Below are 15,307 nucleotides of genomic sequence, written 5' to 3'. Positions count from 1 at the left end.
TCGGCAGCTGGTGCAGGCCAGCAAGGCAAAGCTTGAGACATTTACAGTGATTTCCATATGAATTATGAAAAGGTATCTATGGCCTTTTCATTACTTTGGTCAACTCATGACAGTAGACATGCCATTGCAGTGGACCAATGTACAAGTAGGTGTGGTAGCTCTTATCCTAATATTTGCTGCATCATAAGTTTGGGAATGTGCCTTAGTCAGCTTTGTTTCTTTGCTTTGTCCTAGCATAAGCCATCTATTCACATCAATATTCTCTTTCAACAGGAAAGAAAGAAGAAACAAAGCAGATGTTACATTAATTGCCACCTCTTTTATAAAAATCTTAGCGCAAGGCTCTTAACAAAGATTTCAGATTTCCTAGTGGATCTGTGCTTGACTAGGTATGTGTCCTTAGAGAGACAAGGCCAAAATGTCTTGTGCCCCAGAGTGTATTGTCATGATGTTACAGGGAAAACTGAAGTTGTTTATGAAGGGATAGAATAATGTCATGTATAGATAAATGAGTGATGCTTGACATAGTGAACCATTTTTAGAAATGGTTGAAGCTGAATATTCAACCAAGTCCTATGGGATCAAAGAAAATAATTAAATCAATTATTCAAAAGTTATTGAAGGAAGTGTTTTGGAACAGCCCAATAGGTTAAAATTAAAAATTTTAAATTGCAAATGGCATAGCATTGTTTCTTAACATTTATCAAGATTAACTTCCACCTCCTTTCTGGCTGCATAATCCTAACCCAGCAGAACAGAAGTGTATGGTACAGAAGCCAGTGATATTTTGTTTTATATTAACATCCAATTATTCCTTAATGGTAATATAAGGCACACTTGTGTGTAACTCTTTGGCAGAGCTCCGGTAAGCTCCATCTCTTTCAAACCAGTGAAAAGAACCAGCTAACACGGCGGGGTGATTTGCGTACAGCTGAGCCCTGGCGTTCCTGTTGCAGTCGAGCAGGGGCTGGGAGAGAGTGGGGAAAAATCTCCATTCCCTTCATTTTTGTCTTTTCCCCAGTGTTTCCATGGAATTACTGCGCCAGCAGGATCAGGTCACAACCGGTTAATGTGCTACAACACATGCATTTGGGTTATAATTTATGCTGAGTTTGATGGCTGTGTGCTCTTTGTCTGGGCAGAAATTACTTCATATTGCGAAAGTTTCCATTTTATTTTCTCATGCAGGACATTTCTTTAGCTACCTCTTTAGGTTTTTGAGGGTTTGAAAGGAGCTGAAATGCTGTTTCAGGTCAGTTCATTCTTATTTGAACAAAGAATGACTTCCAGCTTTAAGCATGTATTCTTAAATTCAGTTCTCACAAAGGCTTTGCATGGAGTGATCACCAAAGCAGGCATTGTCTCTTTTTAAGTATCTTTGTAGGGATATTTCTTTCTAGTTTTGGCAAGGAAATTGCTTAAGAGTTGCCAGATAACGACTGCCTAAAGAATATTAATGTTCTTTTAGCTCCTTGACTCCATAATCTGTTGAAGGAGTATGTCAAAATGACACAAAATATAATTTCCAGAGCTATCATTTTAAAAAGTTTTGCAATTTTGATTGCAGAAAAATACAAAACATCTGAAAATAGACACATCAGAGGAGTGTATTATTTGGAGGCTGTTAAGGAATATATTTAAGTTTCACCTTTAAGCAGGCAGATGGATTTAGCAGTAAGTAACTTTTTTTACAAACTATTTCTGAGCAGTAAATGTTCTTAACATTTGAGGAATTACAAGTTTGGAATGCTTATGAAAAGGATTAATTTTACTAAAAATTTTTCAAGCCCACACAAAAGCTTCTCGAAATGGGATCTTTTGCTGCAAATGGGGATGAGAAGAGAGAGAGAGGGAGGTCTGGGGGCTTGCTGCTGGAGCAGGAAGGACATCTTGAGATCTCTGCTGATGGCTATGCTGTGAAGGGTGTTAAGATACCAAGACAAGGTAGCCGAAGAGCTGCAAAGGCCATCTACATTGTACAGCCTAGATAAGACGCCCAGAGTCTGATTTTTCATGCTGCATGGTGGAAGAATAAAGTATTTGAATCAGAGACTCACCTAACTATGCAACTGCAGTTTTATGTCTACTCTTCCTGAAGAAAGCAAGATCATCATTGGTTTAGCCTATCGGATAGGGTGATGTTTAGGTTCTACACTCAAAAAGAGTTTAGGCAATGGGATTTTGTGTGTGTGAGTTTTGTATTATTTGTCTGTTTGTTTTTGGTTTATTTTCTTATCCATCTCTCCCAGAGCTTTCGCTATTCCCACACAGGAAAGCAAATCTGTCAAGTGAAGAAGGTTTTACAGATCCTTTCTGTGTCCAAAACAAACAGAAAGACCATTCCTCATCTCGTTAGTAGAAATAAAAGCAAAACAAACCAACCCCGTAACTAATTTTTTCTCATTTTGTATTTTAGATGAAAATATATCCTTTGTGTGTCTCCTGCCAGCTGTCATGGATATAATATTCATCTTCTCCCATCACCTTTCCCTCAAAACCACCTCCTAGAATTTTTTCTGACTACTATGCAATATTAGAAGTCTGACACTGGCTAAGGATAACCGTGCAGGCCAGGCTGGTCTTGTCCCACCATTCCTGTCCTCTCTTTTCTGTCTTCTGATGCTGGATGGGTCTAATCATGTCAGATCTCCTCTCATCTCTTTCTGTTTCAGCTGTTCCAGGACAGGGCACTTCTGGTGGCTCTCTGGGGTGAGGAGGAGGGAAAGCAGAAGGAAACAAAGGTGCTGAAAGCCCGTCTCACACAGCAGGCAGACAGGTAAAGAGCCCACCCCCTCACATTACTTTGACAATTCTTATCTTTAAAGGTCATCCTGAGCTTTTTCTGGATAAGTGTTCGTATTTCTTTGTTGTGTTTGCACAGTCTTTTATAATTTGGTGTTTATGAAGTTACTATTAAATATAGTATTCCAAGAGTATCATGTTGCAGTATATGTTTTGTATATATATTGCATATAATGCTTCTTGTAATTGATTTTTTTTCAAAGATGTGTAGAGTTAAATATGCTTATAGATAATCACAATCTCTTTGTGTGTTTGTTAAAGATAGCCATCATTTAATTTAAGTACTTAGGATTCATTTTCTAAGGCAAAACAAGATTTCATAATTGATAAAAGGGATATACATTAGTGCATTGCGTATATTTGGCAATATCTTTCAGCAGTAGTCTTAGAACTCAATAAGTCATTACAATAAAATATATAAAAGGTACTACAGATTTTGTCTGATTCATATAGACTGCAATTTAATAAGTACTGAATTATTCAGGTTTCAAACTCTACTAAACTATAGTTCTCTAAAAAACAAATCCTTCAGGTTCCCTTGAAAATTTCTGGCCTTAAAACTTAGAGTGAGTTTTTGTCAGAGCAAAGCTAATGCTTCATCTTTTCAAGGTTATTAAGTTTTAGTCTTACACTACCAGTAAGAACAGTGATAGGTACATAGAGAGGGCAATTGACTGTCTCAAAAGGTTAACTGTCTTCTGGCTGAAAATGAGTACAATTACTCACCAAAAAGCAAATGACTAAAACCTTCATCTGAGGAGTTTTCAAATGCAACTGTGCAGCTCACGAAGGATGGAATTTATAGAAAGAATAAAAAAGTACCTCAAGAAAGGAAAGATTAAAGTGATTCATTACAGTGTTCCAAAACAAATGCAGATTATTTTGGCTTTGGGAAGAGAGTACACCATTTATTGTGTTTTCTGAACTTAGTTTCCTTGAAACTGTATTAACTTGTTTAGCTGTATGGCAGAAGGGGGGGGACTGAGGGGAAGACAGAGGTCACTGCATGGATCAGTTCATCCCTTTTTGCAGTACCATGAGAAAATATTATTCACCAGGTTGAACAAAGCTCTGGATATTGTTCTTCTTGGATCAAGCCTGACTCTGTTAAAATCATTGAAAAGTTTGAGATTTAATTCCATGAAAGCAGGATCAGGACAAAATTGCCTGGCACTCTGCACGTGTAAGAGATGCAGAAACTCTGCCAGCTGCCTGTGCTGAGCTGCAAGCTTCGGAGTGCTGGAAATAACACTGCAGAGGGCTGCAGCCACACTCCTGCTTCTCCAGAAGATCTGGAGCACCAAGTGAGATTAAACCACTGAAAGAAAACATAAATGAAACAGAAGAATTAGTAGTGCACTATTAAGAGTTTTCATATGATTTTTTTTTCTTTTTTTTTCCTTTCTTTTTTTCCTGTTAGAGTTCAGCATTTCCTACTGCTCTAACAGGCCAGCTCAAGCCCACCTGAACACAAATGTGTGATAGTTTCAGAAATGGGTGAGTTTTCTGGCTTTTCAGGATGATCCAGAAAAGGAGGGAAGAGAAGGAAAGTCTGAACAGCACAGCACAGAAACACAATGGAAACACAACATAATTTGGACAACCAAAAGTGTTTAATTCCACCTAATGTGGTAAGTTCTGTTTCATTTTTTGGTTGTGTTGTTTTTTTTTTTTTTTTTTTGTCCCTAGGTCATTTTTTTAAAAGGAAAAAACATGGAGTCTTGTCAAAAACACCACTTTTCTTTCTAAAGAGTTGAAATGAAATATTCCCAAATGTATCCCTTTTCCAGGTGGCACGACATAGCATGGGAAATCACACATCCAAGGGCAGGTGGGCAGTGGGGTGGCAGTGGGGTGGAACCTGCTTGTTACCGGTGGTCACTGACTGCATGCAACATTTTCTGGAGATGTAAATCAACACCTTCATGTGTGACCTGACCAGCTGAGCACTTGCAGATGCAGCTGAAGGCAGTAGGAAAGGTGCACTGCACTTACCTCAAGTCATATAATGCTGAGCACTCAGTAAAACTCAGATCCCAGAGTTACCAAATTGGACGTCCAAAATTAGCAGACTGTTTTGACCTTCATCTGTTTGTACTTCAGCTTCCTGTAACAAAATCAGTAGGCTATCGCTCTGTCTTTGTGGTATTGACATGAGGATCAAATGGTCATTCCACAAAAAAAAATGGGGAAATAATGAATATGGCTAGAAAGTCAGTGAGGAGATTAGTTGGTCTGTCCTCAGCACAATGTTTAAACAGTGCTGCTGAATATGATACAACCACACAATTAACAGTGGAGCTGAAATAAAATATTGACTATCTGCACTCATTAAAGGAGCCCTGGTTGATCTGTGCACCAAATGAGTCAGGGGTCCTATGGAAATACTAGCATGTCATGGTGTAATTACAGATCATATCAATATAGTGCATGAGAGAGCAAAAGAGAAGGTTGCCCAGACAACCTGACTTATGAACGCTTGACTTTGCAATATTAATGACAAGTGTTAATAAATTATTAACATTTATATTTTGTGTGTGGTGGGTATGAAATGTAACAGAAAGCTTACCTAACCTTTCCATCAGGTACAGTTTGGCAAGACAGAGACCTAATTCAATAGCTCAGACACATGCAGCATTCAGCCAGGCTTTCCTGGGACCCTAAATTACCTCTTCTGAGCTGCAGTTAGGAGCATGTTTTTTTTTTTTTTTTTTTTTCCAACCACAGAAAACAAGCTGAGAGGTTTAAACTAAAGCAAACTTTGCTGGGGAGAAGCAAAAAGTTTGGGGGAAAAAAAAAAAAAGAATAAGAAGTTGATAGCAAATATCAGTCCTCAGGCACTTGGATACCATTCCTGAGTACTAGATTCCTCCTCATCAGGGGCTGTAAAAGCAGACATCAACCACCCCATTCCTTTGGTCTTGAACTAGCTAATGAAATTGTTGATAACTGCTTATAGAGAGTCAAGAAAATGGAATACTAACACCATTAAAAAACAGAAGATTATGTCAGGATGCTGGGATAAGTTGCTTCATCTTCTGAAAGCATATTGCCACACTGCAGGTTGTTACTCAAAAATGCTTTTTGCAGGGGTAAACCATTTCCTCAGCTTGAAAACTAAGCAGTTTATATATATATATATATATATTAACAATTCTCCATGTGTATGAGTGCAATGGAAAACTATGAATTTTGTAGCAACGCACATCTCGTGATTTAGAAGCCAAGTAACTCATCACTTGTAAAGCTCCATGCACTGTCAAAGAGGGCACGTCATGACAGCAATGGGTAACATCAACTATTTGGATATGCTCTTATGTAGCAAGCTACTGTGCTCCAAGAGCCAAGGAACTGCTCATCCAGCTAGCTAGCATGAAATTAAAAGGGCCTAAGACCAGGTCTCACACTGAAACTGTGTTTTCCACTAAGCAGTAAATAACTGAGGTTAACATATTATAGTATTCCACTGGCAGCAGATGAAGATTGTTAGTTCTCAATGGAAAATGAAGACTGCTTCAAAAGTTGCACTGAGAGAAGATAAAAGTTAAATTCTGTCTTAATTTTCAAATAAATTTCAGATTTTTAGTGATGTTTTCTTAATCAACAATTGACTGCTGGTTCAATATCTTTTTTTTTTTTTTTCCTGGATTTAATTTGATTTCACTTATATAGGCATAATCTATGACAGTTAGCTCTGCCATATATCTACCAGCTTCAATTTGCTTTCTCCAAGATGTGTAGTCTATGGTCTCCGCCAGAGCCAGCTGGGGGTATCATGTAGATACACAAAAACTGCAGCTGATTTGGAGCTATTACTTTGTATCTTCTGGCTTTTAATAACAGAAATGTTATGGCTTTTCCTTTCTTTTTCCTTTCTACTTTTGATTGATTTTAACTGACCCTCAGCATTTCACATGAAATGCAAGTTTTTTCCTAAAGCTCCTTTGAGCATACGTCATGTTGTTTCCTAAATTCGTTAATAGCTCCATCTGTTTGGCAATCTTCATTTTCAAACATCATATCATACGATATTCAGGAATAGTAAAAGGTCATTTAGGCCTTGCAGCTTTGTTCTCTCTATCTCTGAGAGTTTTTACCCAGACATCTTACATTCTGTCTGGTCTCTTGGGCAATATATTTTAATAAGCCTCTAATGCAGAACTTAATTATCTGAATCTGAAAATCCAAGCTCCTAAGCATCCTTTTCCTTTTTTTTTTTTTTTCTTTTCTTTGGAGAGCCTCTAAAATACAGAGAAGTATATAATTTTCTTAATTACAGTTTGTTTTCTTTCTGCCATTAGCTGAACTTTTGTAATGTCATTTTCCAGCTTACGTGACCAGTATTAATTATCATGAGGTGGTTGCTCAGCACTGCGCCCCGGGGTTTTGGCTGGTGGGATGTGACTGCCCACAGCTGTGGAGCAGTCAGGGTCAGAGATACCCGCTGAGAGACCTCTGTGTACAAAGGAAATCTCAGAATATATAACATGGCTATAAAGATGGCTATAAAGATGGCTATAAAGCCATCAGTTCAGTATTTCATTGCTGGCAGTGGCTGCTGTCAAATGGCTAAGGAATGAGAGCACACCTGCGGTTTAGCCCTCCTGCTCTTGCCCTCAGAGCTCAGAGGTTGTATCTACGTCTTGTGCAGATTAGCCCCAGAAGTGCATTTCTTCCCTGTATTAGTTTAATTGCTTTTGAACCTTTCTATGACTTTAGCATCTGTAACACCCTATAATAATCAGTTCCACAGTTTAATCGTGATTGCATGAAAAAACGCTGCCCTTTGCCTCTTCTTAAATTACATAAATTAATTTACTGCACCCTCCCAAACTCTTCTGTAGTAAGTAATAGTGAATAATTGATCCCTATTAACTTTTTCTATGTTGTTCATAGCCGAGGTGGGATGTCATGGGGGAAAGCTCTCTCTTTCCCAAACAGATTACATTTAAACCTATTTAATTAATCCCCACATGGAGGCTGCTCTCTATATCTAATAGTCCTTATCTTTCTTCTATACACCTTTCCTAGCACTACCATGTATCTCACATTGAGTCACTACCTACTCGATTTCTAGTCAGAGTTGTATCAGTTGAATTGTATAAAGTCAACTCCATGTAATACATGTAAGAAAAGCTGTTCCAAAATCACGCTTTGATGTTACTTCAGATACAACTTTAGACTACAGATCAAACTAAAGCACTAAATAGAGTCCCAGTGTGAATACATACATTTCCATGGAGCAGTACTTAGGTTTCTCTTGTAGAAGATAGTTTCACAATTCTCATTTCAAATATGTTGAATCTGAGACATGGAAAGTGTGAGAGAAATGAGAGCAAGACACTATAAATCTGTTTTCATTCCCTTTATATGGGCAAATAAAGACTTTTTCCTCCTTCACTGCTCATTACTATGGGCTAGGCAATAGCCTAGCAACTCATGACATTTTCAAAGGTGAATGGAGAAAAATAGTTTGTCAACAGAAAATTGCTAGTTGGCCCAATGAGTGTTCCTTCCTTCTGTGTGGGTATTCTGAGTTTAACTGCTGAAATGTGCTTGATTAAATCAAAGTATCTAGCTAATGCAGGAGAGTCCTGATGGCTCAGGCTTCAGGTTTCTGTAGCATTTATTCAAGATTTTTAAAAAATCGGTGATTTACTGAAGATAAGTTAGAAACCAGTTAAAGTCTACTGAATTCATAAAGCCTTGATGGAATTGTCTGTGACGTATCCATTGGCACTAGAACCAAACTTTTCTTTACAGTGCAAGCATCAAGTTTTTCTTTGCCTCTGTTTCTTGTAGTTTACTTTTAAATGTACAAACCAATATGTCCCCTAACCTCTACCTGCATGTTCCCGACTAACCTGCTCTGGGGGAACAATCAAGCTTGCTGCGATTATGTCAGAGGTATGACAAGTAAATTGCAGGCTGCATTTTACCTTTTATTTTTACCAAATAAGAAACCTACAACTGGGTGGTAATTACTATGCTGACTATCTCCACATTTTTGCTGCCTTAGAGGAGGTTAAATAATACATTGTATTTTCTTGTGAATAATAGTAACATACTGAATAATTTTGGCCATTCGCTTTAAGATCTGTCTCACAGAATCACTAGCAGAAGTCCCACCTCATGGTGAAGGTCTGTCTGGATAGACATCAGCCACCACTGCTATTAGCTCTGTGCTGAGAAAATTACTCTGAAAATGTAAATGAGAGAGAAGATGCGTTTCAGATCATCTTAGAAAATGAAGGGGAAACAAACAACCCAGATGGGACTCAGTGGCATTTTCAGATTTGTGTAGGTCCTGTTCCCCTCTTGTTACCAGCATGTGTGCAAACAGTGGCCATGCATTTTGTACTGATTAGCCTGACGGTTTGAAAGATTAGCTTGGTTTGACGTGTAACAGTGAATGCAATTAGGAAAATAGGACCATATGTTATAAGGACCTTAGCTAGATAATGAGAACGGAGAAATATGAAAAGTGTGTTCCAAAGTCTCGGTGAAGTGATACGTTTAGCAAACAGAGGCTGTCAAATCTCAACTGACTAGACAGAAGGGCTGTTGCATGTAGTTATTACTGCAGAGGATTAACAGAACATAGTGAGTTAATGGCACATAATTTCACAAAGCAAAGACAAATAAATTAACACAGAGACACCAAGAGTCTACTTGAACTGAAAACAACATAGTCACGATCACTAATTCTGTCTAGCTATAACTTTCAAAGTTACAGATAACACATTTTAAAGAGAGCGAAAACCTGCAAGATGGTGGTAACTTGTAAGTTGCTTTGAAAATGGGGATCGAACCAGTCTGAACTTTGCACACCAATTTTGCCATGTTGGGGGAAAGTTTTTCATATTCAAAATATGTGGCTCCTGCCAATGCATTCTGAAAAGGCTTCTTCCCTCCTTTTTTTTATTTTATTTTTTTTTAAGTGTAAAATCTGCAAAGAAACCGAGGAGCAACCTGGTCAGATACTGGTAGGAAAACTTGTCCTCAGGCTCAGTCTGCTCTCTGACACTTTTGCCCTTGTCTTTACCTATGAAACCACTGTCTGCACTGCCTTGTCATTTAGTACCATGACTCTTCTTTCCCCCAAATCAAGGGTGGTAACTATGCCTACATATACTTTTTTTTTTTTTTGTCACTGATGAAACGTGTCTTTGTAGGATGCTTAGGATGGAGCAGCTCTCTCAGGAGCTGTTTACCAGTGCCTCCCCTTCTGACACCCAGGCCCTTCCTGCCTTCCTGTTCAGTGTGGGCTTTCTGGTAGTTTTTCACTAACCACCCTAGCAAGTTTTCTCCAACACAGTTCTTGAGTAATTCATTTTTGTTGTTACCATTTTCCCTATTAACTCCCTGCTGTTTGCAATTAGATAATTGATAATTCTTTTTTTTTCTTTTTTTTTTTTTTTTTGGTGGGGGGGTAAGAGAGGTTATTTGTTTGTTTGTTTTTTATGTATTTTCAAGTCTTCCTTTTCCTCATCCATTTTCAATGGCAACTGGCAAACTTGAAGTCAGGCAGAGCTACCTGTCATAAGCAATCCTGTTGCAAAACATTATCCAAAGGTGTACAATATATTTACAAATGTTCCTCAAAATCTACATGCTTCCTTTTTCAAAACATCAACAAAAATCTCTCTGAGATCAGAGAAATGCAAACACTAAGAGAACAGATGAAACCTGCAGAAAATTGTGGTGTGTCACAATGTTAACCTGATCATCTTACCAAAGGTTATCAAACATTTAAAAGAAACCTTTTCCCTACTTACAGTGATTGTACTTTTTCTCCTGAGATGTTGTCATTACTCTTGCACACAGAAAAGACAGGATTTTTTTCTAATTTTTGCCTAATTAAAGACAAAAAATCTCTAGTAAAATAATGACTACTTCTTGGGGCCATCAGCTCTCCCAGCTAGTCATTAATCCCAAGGAAATGAGCCAGGCTTGATTGTTATTACTAAAATATATTGTTAATGTAATTTAGAGCTTCCTAGAAACAGATTTCTTTAATATGTTCTAGTTCTGCTGGTCCACATGAGAATGTGTGCATGAATTTATCCACATAAAAATTAGAATATCATTGCAATAAAGAAATTGAAAGTGTTGCTCAAACAACAACAAAAAGAATTTAAAACAGCAATGGAAATGACAAATTTAATTTTAACTTTGTTACATCATGGCTGGGTGCCTTTCTGGAAGACAAGTGTCAGGTACCTGTTACAGAAGGTGGGGTACATAGATTTCCTTTTGGTCTCAAAAAAAAAAAAAAAGGAGAGAGAAGAGAGGAAGGAGTGAAAAATGAAGCAGTCATTAGGGAGTAGTGGTGTGTGCAAGAGGCTCCAACATGATGGGTATGAAGGGTGCAAGTATTGTGGCAACGATTTAAAGAAGGACAAGGCGAAGTGTGAATTAGTTGAGAGAATGGATGAAAAATGCAAAATTTTTATCCCAGGGACTGAAGAAGCAGATATTTATAAACACAGCCCAGAAAAGTACTTTAGGCTGAGAGGCCGCTGGTGTGTTCTCCTGCATTTTCCCAGCATTTTGCTTCCTCTGGGGCACAAACTGTGCGATCAGTTTTTTCTCAGACAGCGATTTCACCGCAATGGGGAACAAGTCATATCTGACTCCTGCAAGCAGCGTGCTGAAGCCGGCTGACAACACCCAGGAGTGAGCCATGGTGATGGTGTTCTGTGGGGACCAGCTCAATCAGTGCGCAGGAATTAATGCCATCAGGTTTTAGCACATGAGTTTTCTTCTTGTCTTCTCTGAAAGTCGGTGAGAAGTTTCTCTCTTTCTTTTTTTCTTTTTTTTTCTTTTTTCTTATTGACTATTGAGGTTGGAGAATTTAGTCTAAGATGGAGTAAGAAATAAATAAAATATTCATATACGCCAACAAATTTAGTCAGAAATAACTTTTTTATTTTTAATGTTTGAGGTGTAGAGCTGAGTTCTAAATATTTCTCTGTTTTCAGAGGATAATATGAATCGTATCTTGGAAAGACAAGCACACCAAAACTCCCTCTTTGTAATAATTTGAACACAGATGAAAAATAGATATATCTGAGACCTGGGAAGTTCTTTAATGTGAAACTCTGTAAACAGAGTGGCAGCTAAAACAGACTCCAGTCTCTGTTTAAATAGTGTCAGTACAGAACTCAATGACTCTTCTTTCTTCTTGAAGCTTTGTTTCATAAGGCTGGAATTAAGTCTAAAGAGATCAGGATTTAACAGATGGGCTGTGAAAATGAAAATGTGTGTGTTGTACCTCTAGTGGACTCTTATGTCCTTTCTTTCACGATTGTCACCTCTTAAATGTATGTGACAGCAATAACCCTGAATTTGGCCTGAGTTTTGCAACAGAAAGTGCTGTGTTAGGAACAATATTCACAGTTTGGTGGCATCTCTGGACTCTCTGCTATCCATGGTTATGTTCTCAGTGACTTCGCCAGCTCTCACCTTCAGACAGATGAAAGAAAAGAAGTCAAATGATTGAAAACCCCATAAAACCATTTTGGTCTCTAGACAGTGATTTCCAACGCATGGCTTATGGCACAAGACATAATTATGGTGCCCCAAAGTCCTTCTTGTGCTGTCACTCTAGTACTGAGAGGCTTGGCCTCCTCGTTCCCCTGACTTGGGCACATTGCTGAGGTTTTCGTGAGACACACAGGTGCCTGTCGTGGGCCAGCAACATGGCATGACTGTCTCAAAGGTCCCCCCAGACCCCTGTGCTGTCCAGGTGAACCATGGTGAAGGTATGTCCTCCTTCTTATTAGCTTATAACCACTCCGAAGCTGCACTTTTATATCAGCAATATGTTTATACCAGCATAATTACATCCAAAACCAACAGTGCTGTGTCAACAAGGCCCAAAGAGTCCCATTTCGTATGCTGTACTTCTTTATTATTTTTCCTCTCTCCAAAATGATTTATCTTGGGTTGTTATGATGCATATTTGGTGGTGCTGGCTGGTTAGTTTGAACTTCTGTTGCTGACGTTCCCGTGTATGTGTGACGGAGCTGATGCATCCCCTGCTCCCTCAGGCAAACAGCAAGGGTAGCTGACTACGAAGTCGCCACATGATGAATGTAAAGTGTCAGCCAGGAAAACTATAATATTACAACATGAAGAATGTGAATATGAAATCACATCACAGCTACCTTAGCTTGAGCAGAACAGACTGACTGGTGATTAGTAATCAGGAAATAAGGAAAACACCCGTATCTGTAATAATACCCAACCACCTGCGAGTTACATCTATGAGCAATGCACAAATTATCTTTTCTACATTGTCTTAAATCAGTATTTTTTCCATATTTTACAGAATTAACTTTCAAAAGTGTTGCTGTAGCTATGATCTCAATGCACACGTGCATGCAGAGGAAGGTGGCTCACCATGTGGAGGGGAGGACCAGCAGTGCTGCAGAAGAATTCCTGCTCAGAGTCTGCTTTTCAGCAAGCCCCACATGAACATCTGACCCCAAACCTACTGAAGGTAAAGGGTGACAGAGCACAGGAACAGGTTGCCCAGAAAGGTTGTGGATTTTCCTTCTTTGAAGATATTTAAAACACGCCTGGATGCCATCCTGTGTAACATGCTGTAGGTGACCCTACTTGATCAGTGGATTGGACTAGATGGTCTCTGGAGGTCCCTTCCAGCCTCAACCATTCCGTGAAACTCCTCCATGGGCTTTGGTTAGCTTTGTCGTAGGCCCGAACAGAGTAAAGATCAAATGAAACAAGGCATACTGATGAAAAAGTCCTTCATCGAAGAGGGATGCGTTTTGGTTAGTTGGTGCATTAAATCATGCTTCATTGCATTCAGTTTATTTGTTTCCTTGCTCTGAATATAAAGTTAGAAACCGGTATGTCACATTGTCTGCAGGGCCCCAATGAAAAGAAAACACCTTAGAGAAATTTTGATTTGATGGACGGAGTAATTGCTGCATGCTTCAGGCTACCGAAGTACCCAGCACCTAGATCACACATGAGACGGGGGATCTTTATACAGCGCGGTCCCATCTGTAATTAGTTAGTGAGGGGGCATTGTTTTCTGCCTTTCCGGTATGTACAGAGTGATTTCTGCTTCGCTGATGACTGTAAACATTGTTCTAAGTACTATTTTATGGTCCCTGTAGGAATAGCAATGTAAACAGCATAATTATGTTCACCTTTGAGGCATATCTAGAAACTTTGTTCTTCCAGAAGAGTGATAACAGAAATGAACACTGCTGACAAGGTAAACAGAGAGACACAGCAACCTGCTTGTTAGAGACAGCTAATGCTTGAGGGAACTGTGCATTCACCACCATTGTAAAAAATGGCTTTATATATTTGTCTTGTGCACATGATGAGATTTATTCATAAATGTATTATTACATGGGATAAATAATAAAAGCAATACATTTTAAAATCTGACTTCTTCTGGAGAATACATGAAGACTTACAATTAGTAAACCGTATTTCTATGTATAGTTATTATGGGTGCCGTAGATAGCATGCATGTTGGTGTCTTTTTACCCACCCTTCTCCAGAGCAGGTATTCATTTGGAAGACACATACTTGCTTCAGACTTTACCTTTGCTTTGTCTAAACAGAGTGTAAAAAGGTTCCTGCTTTAGCCTCTTGGGTTGTCAGCTCTTCACAGGGAGCAAACCTAAGGAATATTTCCTATCCCTTGGATTCTTCAGTGTAACACAAATAGTTCATTTTTCACAACTTAGGTATTCTCAAGGGTTTTCAAAACTTGAGATAAACATATAGGTAAGGTTAGGGGTTATTGAACATGATTTAGTCAATCGTTTTAGCTTTAGCTAGCATAAAACAGCAAGATCAAAAAAAAAAAAAAGGAAAAAATAGTCTATATATAATTCTGAGAAATTCTCTACAGTTTTCTTTGTTACTATACCAAGACTGAACATTTCTATGTTCTGGCTGGAAACCCAAGTGTTTTCTTTTTGAAGCTGCCCTTTTCTTTGGCTGTGCGGCTTTTGGGAGAAGGGCTAACATCTGTATTCTTTCTTATAGGTGAGTTAGCTCCACTCAGAAAACAGAATTTGGAAAACAAATTGGAGTGGACTCTTTTTTCAATATTTTATACTGAGGTATCTTCCTAATTTAAATAGAAATCCTAATATCTTCATGACCCTTCATTATTACATAAATTTGGGTTAATTACATTTGGGTGACACTTTCCTGTTGACAGACCTTAGGGCAAATGCTGGGTTTTAAAAACACCAGGGGAATCACGATACAGTACTTTCATCGCACTGAAGACAGTTTCATAACAGAAGACAAATTCTACAAATAGATGCACCTGCTTATCTACAGATGGAGAATATAAAGTGTGTTATTATTATGGAACTTCTGAATGCAATTTATGTTTTTGGCTTATTCATAAATTATATTCACATTTTCAGAATAAACATCTTCAGCTTCCCACTGCAGAAAATTATCTGCAGCTTTTAAATGCTGCTTTTCATCAGATTAGCGT

The 15,307-nt window shown here is 38.4% G+C and overlaps 1 long non-coding RNA gene across 1 annotated transcript; it reads left to right on the top strand.

Annotated features, from left to right (window-relative positions):
* Positions 1–1,826: 1,826 nt before the first annotated feature.
* LOC308198418 lies at positions 1,827–14,329 on the top strand. Its single transcript, XR_013953893.1, has 3 exons — positions 1,827–2,776; positions 4,223–4,433; positions 13,139–14,329. It is a non-coding gene; the product is annotated as an uncharacterized lncRNA (long non-coding RNA).
* The last annotated feature ends 978 nt before the right edge of the window (positions 14,330–15,307 follow it).

The sequence above is a fragment of the Anser brachyrhynchus genome (genome assembly GCF_964034855.1).
Source record: "Anser brachyrhynchus genome assembly, chromosome: 7".
Taxonomy (NCBI): domain Eukaryota; kingdom Metazoa; phylum Chordata; class Aves; order Anseriformes; family Anatidae; genus Anser; species Anser brachyrhynchus.
This window is presented reverse-complemented; position numbering and strand designations above follow the sequence as displayed.